This window comes from Medicago sativa, chromosome 7 (genome assembly GCF_051527215.1).
Source record: "Medicago sativa cultivar Bolivia chromosome 7, Bolivia_mono, whole genome shotgun sequence".
Classification (NCBI taxonomy): domain Eukaryota; kingdom Viridiplantae; phylum Streptophyta; class Magnoliopsida; order Fabales; family Fabaceae; genus Medicago; species Medicago sativa.
The window spans coordinates 19320772-19335087 of NC_140755.1; the positions used below are offsets into that span (position 1 = coordinate 19320772).

At 32.6% G+C, this 14316-nt stretch overlaps 1 pseudogene; it reads left to right on the forward strand.

The window, feature by feature from the left end:
- The first annotated feature begins 4060 nt into the window (after positions 1–4060).
- LOC146904834 (F-box/LRR-repeat protein At3g26922-like) lies at positions 4061–5336 on the forward strand (annotated as a pseudogene).
- The last annotated feature ends 8980 nt before the right edge of the window (positions 5337–14316 follow it).

A 14316-nucleotide genomic window follows, 5' to 3' on the forward strand; every position in this document is an offset into this window, starting at 1 on the left:
TATATGTGACAATTTCAAGAGTTGCGTCAAGAGATGGATTGAAGATATTGATAACCGATGAAGATTGTTAAGACACTAATGTGACTTCTAACGTAGTCTATCATGAAGTATTTCGCAATGTATGATTTCATATCATTTTGTTAGCGTATCCATTGGACAATTTTAATTTGGATATCAACCCTATTAGTATTTATCAATGCTTTTTTTTTTCGTGTGTGATATATCTTTCCAAATTTCGTTAATATACTCCCTCCGTTTCAAAATATAAGCAAAATTCACTTTTCATGTTCAAAATATAAGCAAAATTCACGTTTCAAAATATAAGGACGATTTTTCTTTACTCACGAGGTGAACTGATTTTCATAACGGTTTTTAGCCTTTGTTGAGATGATGCAATGATGCAATAATATTATGCTTTCAGATTGATTACACTAAAGATTTTCATGCTCTGTTCATATGATATTTGTGTAAGAATGAATTGTAGGTAACCTTAAAAAAGATGCCTTTGTTTCTAAGTATCCAGTGTAATTAATTACTTATGCTATGTTTTGCTCTTAGAATAAATAAGAAACCAAAAATTACTCCTTTAATTATTTTCTTAGGTTTAATTTCCAGTTATAGGGGAAAGGTACTAATATAAGCGTATCTAGAGTTTTGTTATTGACAAGTCAATGACAAGCACACTAGCGGAACATTGACCGTAATCAGAAGATCTCAGATAAGAATCTTTGTGAAATACTCTTTGTCAAAGAGTATGATGTTAGAGTGAACTTACTTTTGATTGGTTTCCATATCCCTGATAAAATTAACATAAAATGTGAAAGTTAAAACTTAAGACTTACACAGATCAGATACATTTACCTAAAAATTTCTCTGGACTCTGGAGTTATGCTGCATAACTTATGCACTCCAATTTTTTTTTCTTTCTTTCTATTGTTGATTCACTCATTTTTTTCGTATTCCTATTGTTTTGACTGATTGGTATTGTTTGACTGATTATTTGTATTTACTTTTTAAAATAATAGTGAAGATTTTAAGTCTACATCTAGTATCTGAAATTTACACCGAGGTTAAATGAGAATAAACTTAGCAAACTTGATAGTCTATCTGTTTAGGATGCCAAACTTTACATTGTAAGAATTGCACTCACTCATTATGCTTTTGTATAAACACGATTTAAATTCTGGGGGCACTGTCAGATGTAATTGAGTGATGTTTATAACTCAAGTTTTCATGAAACTCAAATGTTACTTCGACATTTTTGCTGTAATATATGTTGATTTTCCTCAAAGTCTTCAAGATTGGTTGGAAACTATGTGATTCAATCTACTATAATATCTTTTCATGCATTCTAGGAAAATATGGCAACCTCCTTGCTGAGAAGTGATAACATATAATATGTTGATTATTATTATTGATTGTAAAGGAAAATGCTATGGAAATAAATTAGATATCTTCTATATTTTCATATCTTCGAGGAGGCAAAAAATGAGTGTGTATATAATCACAAATTATTCAATAATAACATCCTTGTAATTGTAATTATATAAGTGAAATGACTGCGAATTTCCAACCAATTACCACTACCATTGAGATGCACAACATCAGGAACCAATTGATGATGAACCACATGGAGATTTTGAATTATAGCTCCAAGTATTAGGAACCAAGTGAATACTCTTACATTTGTTTCCTTAAGAGGGAATGCCACCGGCGTGTAAGGTTCGGTTGAATTATCATAACCAAACACTATTTTAAAATTGGGAAACTAACAGAGAAACTTATTTTTTTTTTGTATTGTCCTTGTGGCCGGGTTCCAAAAACTAAGGCACGTCTCTCCATTCTTAGTGTTTAAAAATCCACCGAGCAAGCAAAGCAATCCATTGCAAGAACCAACCCCTGTCCTTCAGTTGATGGTAATGATCTTTGGAAGATTGGAGGGTTCTCGAGCAAATGAAGAATGGTGAAGGACAAAACTTTGTTATATCCCACATCGCGGAAGATACAAGTGTGAGGTCCGCATTTCGTTCAAATTGATTAAGGTGCAATTTGAAGAAGTTGTGATTGGAGATGACGGACTTCCATGACTTAAACACACACACACACTCTAGTCACATAAGTAGTTTTACGGCAAGTCATCATAGCACTAATAAATTGCGATGGAGGGATATTCATGTTGTGAAAGTAGTGCCACTCCCTAATAATATAACATACACAGTGAAACCAACATAATTCTTGTACTAAAAAAAAAACAACATAATTCAAAATTTGAAATGACAAATGCATATCAGAAAATTCTAGACACTAATATTCCAAATAATGAAGTAAAAGGCACGAGGCTTATTTGCAATTTGGGGGGTCTTTTATGTTTTCTCACTAAACTTGGAAACTCTCTGTTATTATATTTTCAAGCAAACTTTCAGTGTAGGAATGATTGTAGATTTCACCTTTTCAAGTAATTTTATGACTTTATGGTTTTGAAGCAAAAACTTGAAAAAATGGAAGAGAAAAACTTAAAGTGAGAATAACAACGATGAATGTTGAAACGAGATGAGTGTTTTGAAGCGAGTGTCGAGGTGAACGAGATGCGTGTTTGGAAGCATTTCAGTATATCAGTGTAGAGAGAACTGAGAGAGGGAGAAAGTATTTGAAAATACAGCCGATATCATTGAAGTTTCTCCTCAACAGTTTATATTCCTTGACCTTCAAACCGCTCTCCAAAAGCTGCATTGCCTTGTCGCCTCTAACAGTGACGTATCAAGCAATCTTTTCATTCCTTCTATTACCGAAGAGCGGACGGTGTGCTTAGCTGTTAATAAGCACCAAACGTGAAAGAACAAACAATTATAACACAAACCCTAATTGTCCAATACACATGTAAACTATGCTATGGACTTGTGACTGTCATAAGTTTACTAGTCCTAAATGATGAAAATTTTGGTCAAAGCTTTGGAAGAAGTATTTTGTAGATCAAACTAGTTACTACATCATGTATCTTGAGGCTAAGGCCCATGTACTCGAAAACCATAAAAAGGCAGCCCAGTTCACCAAAGCTCCCGCATACGCAGGGTCACAGAAAGGCCCCACCATTTTAGTGTATTGTACGCAATCTTACCTTATTTCTTACACAAGAAGTTGTTACCAGGACTTGAACTCGTGACCTTTCAGTCACAGGACAACAAATTTAGCTAAGCACACTATTTAAACAAACACACAAAAATACATTTTATGTAATTATTTGAAAATAAATATTATTCTATTATGAGACTTAGTAATAGAGACCAGAACCTTCAACATGAGACTTCTTGGTCCAAGCCGCCACCTACCCATCTGAAATGCAATGTTGACTGCACACTCTTCCAAAATAATGCTATCACAGGTTATGGGTTTTGCTTCCGCGACTCTCTTGGTCACTTATTATCGGGAGTGTCAAATTTCATCCACCAGTCATCACTCCCTACAGAAGCTGAAGCTATTGGCTTGTATGAAAGCCATCAAAATTTAATGTCCAAATATAGGTGCCCAAGTAAGTATTTCCCCTAAAACAAGATAAACTACAAAAACAAAAGATTACGTTAAAAGAAAAGTAACATCAAAATATTCAATTCAAAGCCCTTTTCCAGTACTTGTACAATTGTAGGAGCAGAGAAGTACGAGAGATTCAATAGTAACGGTAAATAGCTTCCTACCCTTTTCTTGTTTGCTTCATTCAAACAACTCTTCAATTATAGGGTTTTCTTTGTTAACATGTTCCTTGATGTTTAATTTTTCATAAAATAACACTGTTTTGTTTTTTTAACCTAGTTAGTGGTGAACTGAAGATGATTTTTGTTGGATTTTTTGTTTGTTTTTGTTTTGTTGTGAAATTACTTATTTTTGCTATCACATTCTAGGAAGATCAAGAGATTCAATTCAAAACCCTAGAGGTATCTCCGATTCAGAAGGCGATTGTGTGATCAAACCATAGGAGGTATGTATTTTCCCTTTCCCTTCGCAATCAAAACCTAACTTCACTTTTAATTATCGCTGAATAGCTTCTAACTGACTCACAGGTTCTGAAACAATGAAGCGAGGAAGAAGAAAATACAAACGATGTAAAAGAAGATCGCCTCAGTGATTTATCCGACTGTTTTATTCTCCACATACTCTCTTTTCTTAACGCCAAATGCGCTGTTCAAACTAGAATTCTCTCCAAAAGATGGAACAATCTCTGGAAACATCTTTCTACCCTTATATTAAATTCTTCACACTTTATGAGTATCAAAAGTTTCAATAAATTTGTGTCTCGTATTTCGTCTCTTCGTAATGCAAAAACCCCACTGCACGCTCTTGATGTTGAGCACCATGATATTGTGGAGCCCGGTCAACTGCAACGGATTGTCAAATATGCTGTTTCACATCATGTCCAAGAATTGAGTATCGGTATCATACTTGATATTCATCATTTTCCAACTTGCTTCTTTTCATGCCGCACTTTAACTTCTCTTACACTTGTTCTTGTTCACCCTACAACTATTGAAAAAAATATTATTTCCTAGTTCTCTTAATTTGCCAGCATTAGCCACCTTGTCTCTAGAGGGATTCATCTTTTGTGCTGGAGATGATGGTTATGCTGAGCCTTTTTCGGCATTTAGCAGTTTGAACAGTTTGGCCATTTGGTATTGTAGAGTTCTCGATGCACAAAACCTCTGCATATCAAGTGCTACACTTGCCAATTTAACTTTAAAAACGTATCACCACCAATATGGCAAAATCGAGTTATCTACTCCAAGTCTTTGCACCTTTGTCTTTGGTTGTACGGGGGATATTCCTGATCTGAAACTATGTGGGAGAGAGAGCAATCTCTCTTCCGTTAAACATGTAAATATTGATCTATGTATGGGATCTCTTGATAAGGACACTCCTTTGGTTCTTCTCAAATGGCTGGTTGAACTTACTAATATCAAATCATTGACAATCAATGAAACTGCTCTGGAGGTACTTTCGGCCAAGTTTGATTTTAGGAAATATTAGTTAATTCATTTTTTTTTTGAAGGATTTAGTTAATTCATTTTTAATTTTCACTTTGTATTATTTTCTTAGTATGCTTCCTTTTCTATTTTTTGTCAAAAAAATACGACTTGCATTAAATTGATTCTGATTCACAATCACCCTTCATTGTTTAGGTTCTCTCCTTAGTTCCTGATTTATTGAAGGTTGAGTTCCATTCCTTGTGTAACTTGAAGTTACTTAAAGTAAAAATGTGCATACCTTCATCCATACCTAAATGGACTTTTTACTTTTTGCTTCAAAACTCACCCTCAGCAAAGGTTGAAATCATAGATTTGTTAAGGTAAATGTGCATTTAACTTGCTTAGCATAATTTTTCTGGTTTGGTTTCTGCAACGCAGTTAGTTTAGTTGCTGAAAGTTGAATGTGAAAAAAATTCAAAGATGTGAAGGAATTATATGGTTTTGCTTTAAAGGTTCTACTGATATATCCCTGTAATGCAGTTCAATGGTTCTTTTTCTGCATGTTATAGTACTAAGCTTATTTGATGATGGACATTGACACTCATATTTTAAGTAAGTAATGCTAGTTTCATTGAAACAAAGTTTCATTGCCTGGTGATCTTTTTGATCTCATAGTTTTAGATGAAGGTCATTCTTCCTTCTATTCGATGCATAATGTTTGTTGGAACTTTATTTTGATTTGTAAGCAAATTCACCTCATGATTAACCAAGCGAGTTTCAAAGAGGATAAGTAGAAGTTAACAATCACTTAAGTTAAAAAGCGAAATTTCGTTTATCAAACCACATTTTGGAACATAAGAATCTTAGGTTAGTTGGTTAGACATTCAAAAACTGGTTTATGTTCTGCACACCTGTCCAAATAAAGTTTCAAATTAACGGTATATAGAGTTTTGTTATTGGTAAGCCAATGACTAGCACACTAGTGGAATACTCTTTTTTAAAAAGTATGTTGTTAGAGTGCACTTACTTTTGATTGGTTTGCATATATCCCTAATAAAATTAAAATAAAATATGAAAGTTAAAACTTAAGACTTAGACAGATCCAATCCATTTACATAACAAATGCTCTGGAGTTATGTCTGTTTTTCTATTGTTGATTCACTCATTTTTTTTTGCTATTCCTATTTGTTTTGATAGATTGGTATTGTTTGGCTGATTATTTGTATTTACTTTTTGCAATAATAGTGAAGATTTTAAATCTACATCTAATATCAATTAGGCCGAGGTTAAATGAGAATAAACTTAGCAAACTTGAAAATCTATCTCTTCTGCTACAATAATGACGGAGGATTTTGTGAACTGTTTGTATGCTTAGTTAGGTTTTTGGTTTGTTCTTGAACTTGAATAATGTGTTCTATTTGAGTACTATTATTCTGGGAGAAAGCTAAAATGACTACAATTTTATTTAATTTTTTTTAGACTATTAGGTTATATTCATATACATTTCTTCTACAAATTTTGATTGAACAAATTCCTTAAAAAAAAAAATTTGTATAACAATGCAGAAATTGATTTCTTTTGTCCATGTTGTCATGGTGGCGACAAAGTTCCCGCTTTTCACGTTCTTAAGAAACAGAATTTGAAAGTAAGAAGGTTTTGAATCAAACTTTACATCGTCAGAATTGCACTCACTCATTATGCTTTAGTATTAATGTATAAACCCAGTTGGGATAAAATTATAGAGGCACTGGCAGATGTATTTGAGTGATGTTTGTAACTTAGGTTTTCATGAAACTCAAATGTTACTACGGCATTTATGCCGTAGAATGTGTTGATTTTCCTCTAAGTCTTGAAGATTAGTTAGAAACTCTGTGATTTTCCTATAATCTTTTTTCATGCATTCTCCGAAAATATAGCAACCTTGCTGAAAAGTGAATAGCAATGCACTTATTTTAATTGTACGAAAAAACATTTCTTTCTGAGCAGTGCTATTCTTTACGAATGAAACACCAAAAGAAATGCAAGAATAAAGCATACGGCGTAATAAAAAAGAGACAACCATTAACTATTAAAGAGACAACAAGAAAGCGACCAAGTTGAAGTATGTTATAAGACATGGCATTCATCAAAGGAATACGAGAAAAGTAAACGAACTCTAATTTCTATTGGTGGAAATAAAATATTACAAATGAGTGAAAGTTACATGGTTACAAACTATTTATACTACTATTTATTTACTATTAGGATTAGTATGCTATTAATCTATATCTCCAATAAAGTAACTATTCATCTCCCAAGTTGATTCTCATTGTCGATCCGGTCATTGCAATTGTGAAAATGATTTATTTTTGGCCAAACAATGGTGGAAATGATAATTGGATAAAAAAAAAAGAGAAATAATGAAGAGTGCCAGCATCCACAATGGTGAGGTCTTCACCATTTAAGACCTGGTACCTAATAGGTACCCCCATTGTGGAATTTTTTTTTGAAGGTCTTAAAAGATCAAAGGTCTAAGTTAAGACCTCCATTCTTAAGTGGACCCACAACACTTTTTATTAAAATAATAATTTTCATGGCTTTTTAATCAATTTAATATTATAAAATTGATACAATGTTTTAAACAAATAATATTGGTGGGACCGAATTAGACATTTTGTTAGAGGGTCTCTATTGGAGTGGTTGAGTACCTATTAAGTACTATTATTAAAAAGTTTTAAAAAAAATGATGTGTCCATGTGAGACCCATTTAAGACCTCAAAGTTGAGGGTCTCCACACATTATAATAGTAAGTTTTTATGAAAATTTGTGCATTCAATGCATCAGAAATTAAAGTATAAGACTTTTTCAATAAATAGTTTCATAATTGAGAATCCTTTAAGAGTGCCTTTAGGACACTCGTTTACGAGACTAAAAAAATAGCCTTTTTCTGGTCCAATATGTCAACATTTGATCTAAAACAAATTTGGGAAATGTTAACCAGTGCCCCCGGGGCACTGGTTAAGGGTCAAATATAGTAGGATTTGCATTGAGAGATGTGTAATCATTGCATTAAAAGCTGAAAAAGTATGTTTTTTTTTATTTAAAATTTCCTCTTTTGGCTTCCTTAACCAGTGCCCCGGGGGCACTGGTTAACATGACCCAACAAATTTTAATAAAGATGCGACTATTTCTGCAATCAGATATTTGAAAGGGTTTTTTCTAAAAAAATATATCATCTAAGGAGGACTACATACCAAGTGACAATTTCAGAAACAAAAGTGGTTGTTTGCTCGTTAATTTGTTGAGCTGAGACCTATAACAAGTCCTTTATTAAAAATAGAAAAATGCTTTTTCTCACGACAAAACACTGCCCGAGAGTTTCCCGAATACACTTTTATGCTGTTTTTTTTTTTTTACAAAAATTTCATGTTGAATTATTATAAAACGGTTCCCTGTATTGTGGAAAGGTTCTGTGTATTGTGGAAATTGAGATGGACATTCCCACTACACACACTACTGGTTTCCTTGAATTGTGGAAGGCATGAGTTTTAATTGGTTAAACTCTCTCGGGATGATTTCTGGAAATTATTTCTCGGGACAAATAGCAAAGCTATTAAAAATATAATATGTCGTGCTTTGCCCCTCACAAACAACCAAATTCTCCATAGAGAATAATAGTTCTTAATTTAATGCATCCGTTTTTTTTATTGTAAGAGTTATATAATTAGACATTAAATTGATAGAGTGAAGAGTTGAAAGGTTAAAGAAGAGATAGAAAGAACTCTTTGTAGAGTGCTGCATCATCACAATACTTACAAAGAAACAATGCAACCTTATATTACAAACTGAAGATATAGAAGATAAATAGATAGTCAAGTTGATAATTGAATGGCAGTTGAGTGTTAATTAAGTCGGTCCTATATATCATAAACTTGAAAGTGACGTCGAAAAGAAATACAAGACAAATATCATATCTCAAACAATATATCATACAAACTTTACATAAGTATAAGAGCAAATTGCACTCACCTCCCTTAAGTTTTGACGAAATAACAAACACACCCCCTTTAGTTTTAAAACAACCACTAACCATCCTTATTCTAGAAAACAAACATTCGCTACCTCTCTAAGTTAACGTCTGTCTATTTTGACAGAATATTTTAAGGAGAGATTTTTCTTCTTCTTTTATATAAGGTACTTGCTCATGTTTTAGATATGAACAATTTACCCAAAATAATACATTCTTTGAAAAAATTGAAGTGTAGAAAAGTAGAGTTTCCATTCTACATTTGTGACAGATGTTTAACACAATGCCAATTGAGTATAAACAAAACAAAGAAGGGGGTTTCAAGCTCTAAGATATGCTTGTGTTGATAAGAATGAAATCTTGTTCAAAAGCGAGCAATGGAATGTAAAGCAAGAATTGCAAACACCTAAAATTTCTTGGGATAAAAAACTTCAAATTCCCATTCTAGATTACCTACTTTCAAGATTCACTGTAGTGGTCACTCCATTAAAAAATAGCGAATGACCATTGAATAAACCTTTTTTGAGAATGAGATTTACATGTGCAATTGATTTAGAAATAGAACGAACTTACACAAATTCTGAATACAGATTCATGAAATAGAATGAACGTACAAAAATTCTGAATACAGATTCATGAAATAGAATGAACCTACACAATCACAATAAATAGAAGAGAAGAGAAAACTTAACAGTGGAAGAAGAAATGTTCAACAATGAAGTGAAGTAAAAGAGCTCATAACAATGTGAGGGAAGGTGAGAGAGTTGACAGAGATTTAATGGTGTTAAGATGGAAGGGAGGTGTTTGTTCATTTGATAATAAAATAAGGGAGGTTAGTGTCTAGTTTGAAACTAGATGGGGTGTTTATGTTATTTAAGACAACCTTAGGGGAGGTTAGTGTAATTTGCCTTAAATATAATCCTTTCAAAAAAAGAGTCTACATAATTATATTACATAATATGCCGTTCACATTTCTGCTTAATATTTTTTCCCGCTATATTAGGGTCTCAATTTGGGCTTAATTTATCGTGGATTTGAAGTTCATATGTCCTTACTACATTTTGAAAATTTCTCTTCTCCCATCACATTTTGCTCACTCCCAACTGAACTTCCGAAAATGCCTCCAACATGACTTAAGTCACTCAGATGTTAAACGCAATGTGACTTAAGTCACACTGAAATACAACCTACGTGACTTAAGTCACGCTGAAGGCCAGCATGAGTTAAGTCACATTGCGTGTCCTTTTAAAGATCAGACAACAACTTATTTCCTCATTTCCTCTTTCACATCTAGGGTCCGTTTGTTATAGCTTTTTTTAAAATAGATTTTGGTAGTGTAATGTATTTTTGTTATAATTTTTTTAACAAAGAAATTTTCAAGGAAAGCTTCAAATGAAAAATCCGTTTGAATAGTTTATCTTAAAATGTCATGCTAAGTATTTCATCATTTGGTTATAAATTTTTTTGGATACTAAAATTTTGAAAAATCTCTAAAAAGAAAAAGCTATTTCAACTAGCTTTTCATAAAAATCATTTTTGAAAGATGTCATTTTGAAAAAATATGTGATTTTTACCATGTAAAAACTCGAACAATGAATATTTAAGTTAGTGAATGTCAAAATCTCTTTTTTTAACTTATATCAAATGTGTTTGAAAAAACTTTAACTATTTGAGTAAATTTCAAAAAAATCTATTTTCAAAAATACAAAGGAAAATCCAGTTTTTTTTAAAATCTAAAACAATTGGACCCTAAAATCTCCAAAAACTCTCTCAAATAATCCAAATTTCTAATCTCGTCAAGTTCAAATCAAACAACACTCTAATAACAAGTAAATTTTCATAATCAAACACCATTAACATTGTATGTTTATATGTTATATTTTTCCTCTTAAATTAGAAATTGTTTAGTTTAAGAGTTTGTTTAAATTTTGAGTTTTTTGGCAAGAAATGATACAATGTTTACATGTAAATGACTTATATTGCTTAATTGTTTAGATGTTTGCATGTTTACGTTGTAGTTTTGAGTTTTAACGTTCATGTATAATTTGCACCCCAAGTGTTTGATGAAATGTTTGAATGAATTTTTCATTGATTGTTTAATTTCTTATAGTGTTGATCTGAAACACTGGACAGTTTGTTCAATGCTCAAGTACGCTTCAATGGTGGAAACCCTCATTTGTTCAAGGTTCGGGTCGACGTCACACTAAAGAATCTGAAGGATCAACTGAATGAAATCAATCAAGGACTCAACCCCATAGACATAAGGAGGGTGGAGGACCTTCAGTATGCACATCCTGGTTATTTGCAGTCTGAAAAGATAATGCAAACAGAAGATGACTGCGAGAGGAACATGTTCTTCATATATCGTCAACACCGCATGTTCCCGAGGATTGAGATGGAAGCTACGTTGCTGAGATCGCCTGAAGATTTTTGCAAGAAGATTATGTTTAGGTAGCATCATTGTTATGTAGTGTCTTTATCTTGTTGGAATTCAAGTTTAATTCATGAAAGTTTGCTAAAGATGTTGGTAATAAGGTGTCTTATACTTAGCGTAAGATTTGTAGCATCCTTTAAAAAGTCAAAAGAATGAAGAGAACACAACTTGTATTTTACCAAATCAACTATACATGGTTTCACATCGAATTCCCTTGTATAAGATGAGTGTGACGAAAGGGAATGTACCTCTAAGATGTTGTTTGTGCTTGATCATGCTCCTTTGTCACTTGAAACTTGTAAGTTGGCAGTGTAGTATAATTAATTTCAAAATATTATATTGGAATGCATTCTTTTTTGTTACTACTCATCTTATATGAGGGGATTCGATGTGATAACCTTTATAGTTGATTTGGTAGAATACAAGTGTTGTGTCCTCTTCATTCTTTTGAGTTTTCAAAGGATGCTGCTAATCTCTATGCTAAGTATAAGACACTTTAATCCCAACATTTTGAGCAAACTTTCATGAATATAATTTAAACCCAACATCATGATGATACCACATATTTAGGGAGAATGTAATGTAACATAGATGAAATTAAAACTAAGTAAAATTGTGTATTTTTTGAATTGATTTCGTGTACTTGTGCAACTTTATTCGAATTTATTCAACATATGCACCGGTCTCTATCTTTGCTCATCTCACTCACAAATGAAAGGAATTTGGTTGGTCTGTTGCATGCCGAGTAGGGCAGCCCTCAATTCATCTTGTTATTTTTTATGATGTGTATAATCAAGTAGGTTCAATGCATGTTAGCTTTAAAATAAGTTTACCTTGAGGAATGATGGTTGTGGTCATTGGGTTGTGTTCTTTAGAGTTTAGCTCTTTGTAAGTGTAACCTACAAGCTCTAGCTTCTTCCTCTGGTTGTGCTCAGCCACGTGGGCGCTATTTGACATCATTAAAAAACATGACTAGTCAAGGTTCCCGCTTCCCTTCCTTTCCCCGGGTTAAGACCTGATTCAGGGTAGACGTTTTCTCAGCGCGACTCTCTCCCCGAGCTGTGACTAGTTGTATAAGGGGTATACTATGTTCAATTCCTTCCCTTTGTCGCCTAGCAATTACCTTTGTTTTCAAAGGGTGGGTTCAACTTAGGGAATTTGGGTGACTAAATGCACTTTTGGTCCCCAATTTTATCTTCACTGAAATTTTAGTCACCCAAATTCTAAAATTACCATTTCGGTCCCCGTATTATACATTTCTTGAATTTTTTTAGTCCCCCATCAGTTTTGGTAATGTGTCACTCTCATTAATATTATTTGGCACGTACGTGGCATATCTGGCTATATTAAGTGTCTGCCATGTCATTATTTTTGGATATAGTTTTTAGTAATGATTTAATTAATATTTAAAAAATATTTCAAACATGCGCAAATTTACACATGTTAAAAAGTTTAAAAAAGTAAGTTTGCATTGAAACTTGTGCATTTAATAATAAACATGTACTATCTTTTTAATAAATATTGTTGTTTTTCAATATAAAGTTTCCACTTTAAGTTACTTTAACATGTGCAATCTTGCACATGTAGACAAACCCTTTTTTAAAAGTCTAAAAAAACATACATGGATGCAAACCTTCTTCCTCCTCTCTCGACATCCATAATTGTAAAATCCTAAATCAATACCCCCAAATCCATCATCTTCATCACTTGATTCTTTCTCCTTCTTCTCAGGAGCAAAAAAAAAAAAAAAGAAATGATTTCTTCTTCATTTTCATCTCCTTTTACTTCAACATTATTTTATGATGAGAAATGAATAAATACAATGGCTTGTGTATGTGGATACAAACCAAACCAAATCGTATACTTACTTAACTAAGAGTATAAAATTATTAACTCAACCTAAACACATTTCACTTCAATGTATGTGATATATACAATAAAATGGCTTGTGTTGATAACTTTTTCAGTTTAATGTTCATGATACATTATTTGATGTTGGATCATGTAAAGAAATAGTTTGTTTTTCCCCAAATAATTAATTTTAAAATAAGTTATATTTGGAATCGTCAATAGTGATTTTTGTGTGAAAATATGCGCATGACATATTGATTCAAAATGGTAGTAATGTGTTTAACTAGTATTATCATAAAAAGTTTTTTTTTTTTTGGTAAAATCGTAAAAAGGTTTCTATTGTCGTTTCATTTGAATTTCTACAACATTTCAAATTGAATTTCCTTAAAGAAAATAAAACAAAAGATATTATTATTATTTTTTTCTTTTGATCAAAACTAATTACATATTTAATTTTTTTAATAATTTAATAGTAATATCAAAGAGTTAATTCTTAATCATTGTAAAATAGTTAACTACTTAAGCTAATGCAATTAAAATTGTCGTCATTTCAAAATCTTCTACGGGCATTCTTATAAAAAAAAAACAAAGGCCAAAGATCTATCCGAGCTTACTTCCTCGTCTGTTAATAGCAAGTCTTATGAGGGTGTTGTACTTTCGGTTATTACAAACACCCTCTCCCCTTTCTCGTTTCTTCAAGGTACACCATTTCTAAAAAGAGAGAGAGAGAGATGCTATAAACATGTGTGCTTTGATAGGGAGTAAGGAGGGTTGAATGTTATGAACGTTGATGAGTTTAATCTAGCGTTGTTGAGAAAATGATATTGGAGATTGTATGTGGATTAGGGAGGGGATACTATTTAAGGCGATGGTAGCTAACAATAAGGTTGATTGCAGTCGAGTCAGAAGGGGCGGGGGGGATCATGTTCTGTCTGGTGGAAGGATATTTGTGATATTTTTTAGGGGTGGGAGGTGATGGTGCTGGTTGATTTCAAGAGGGTGCGGGACATAGAGTTGGTAAATGTCGAAAATACATCTTATTGTAGTGATCTTTGGTTAGATGTTGTTAGGTT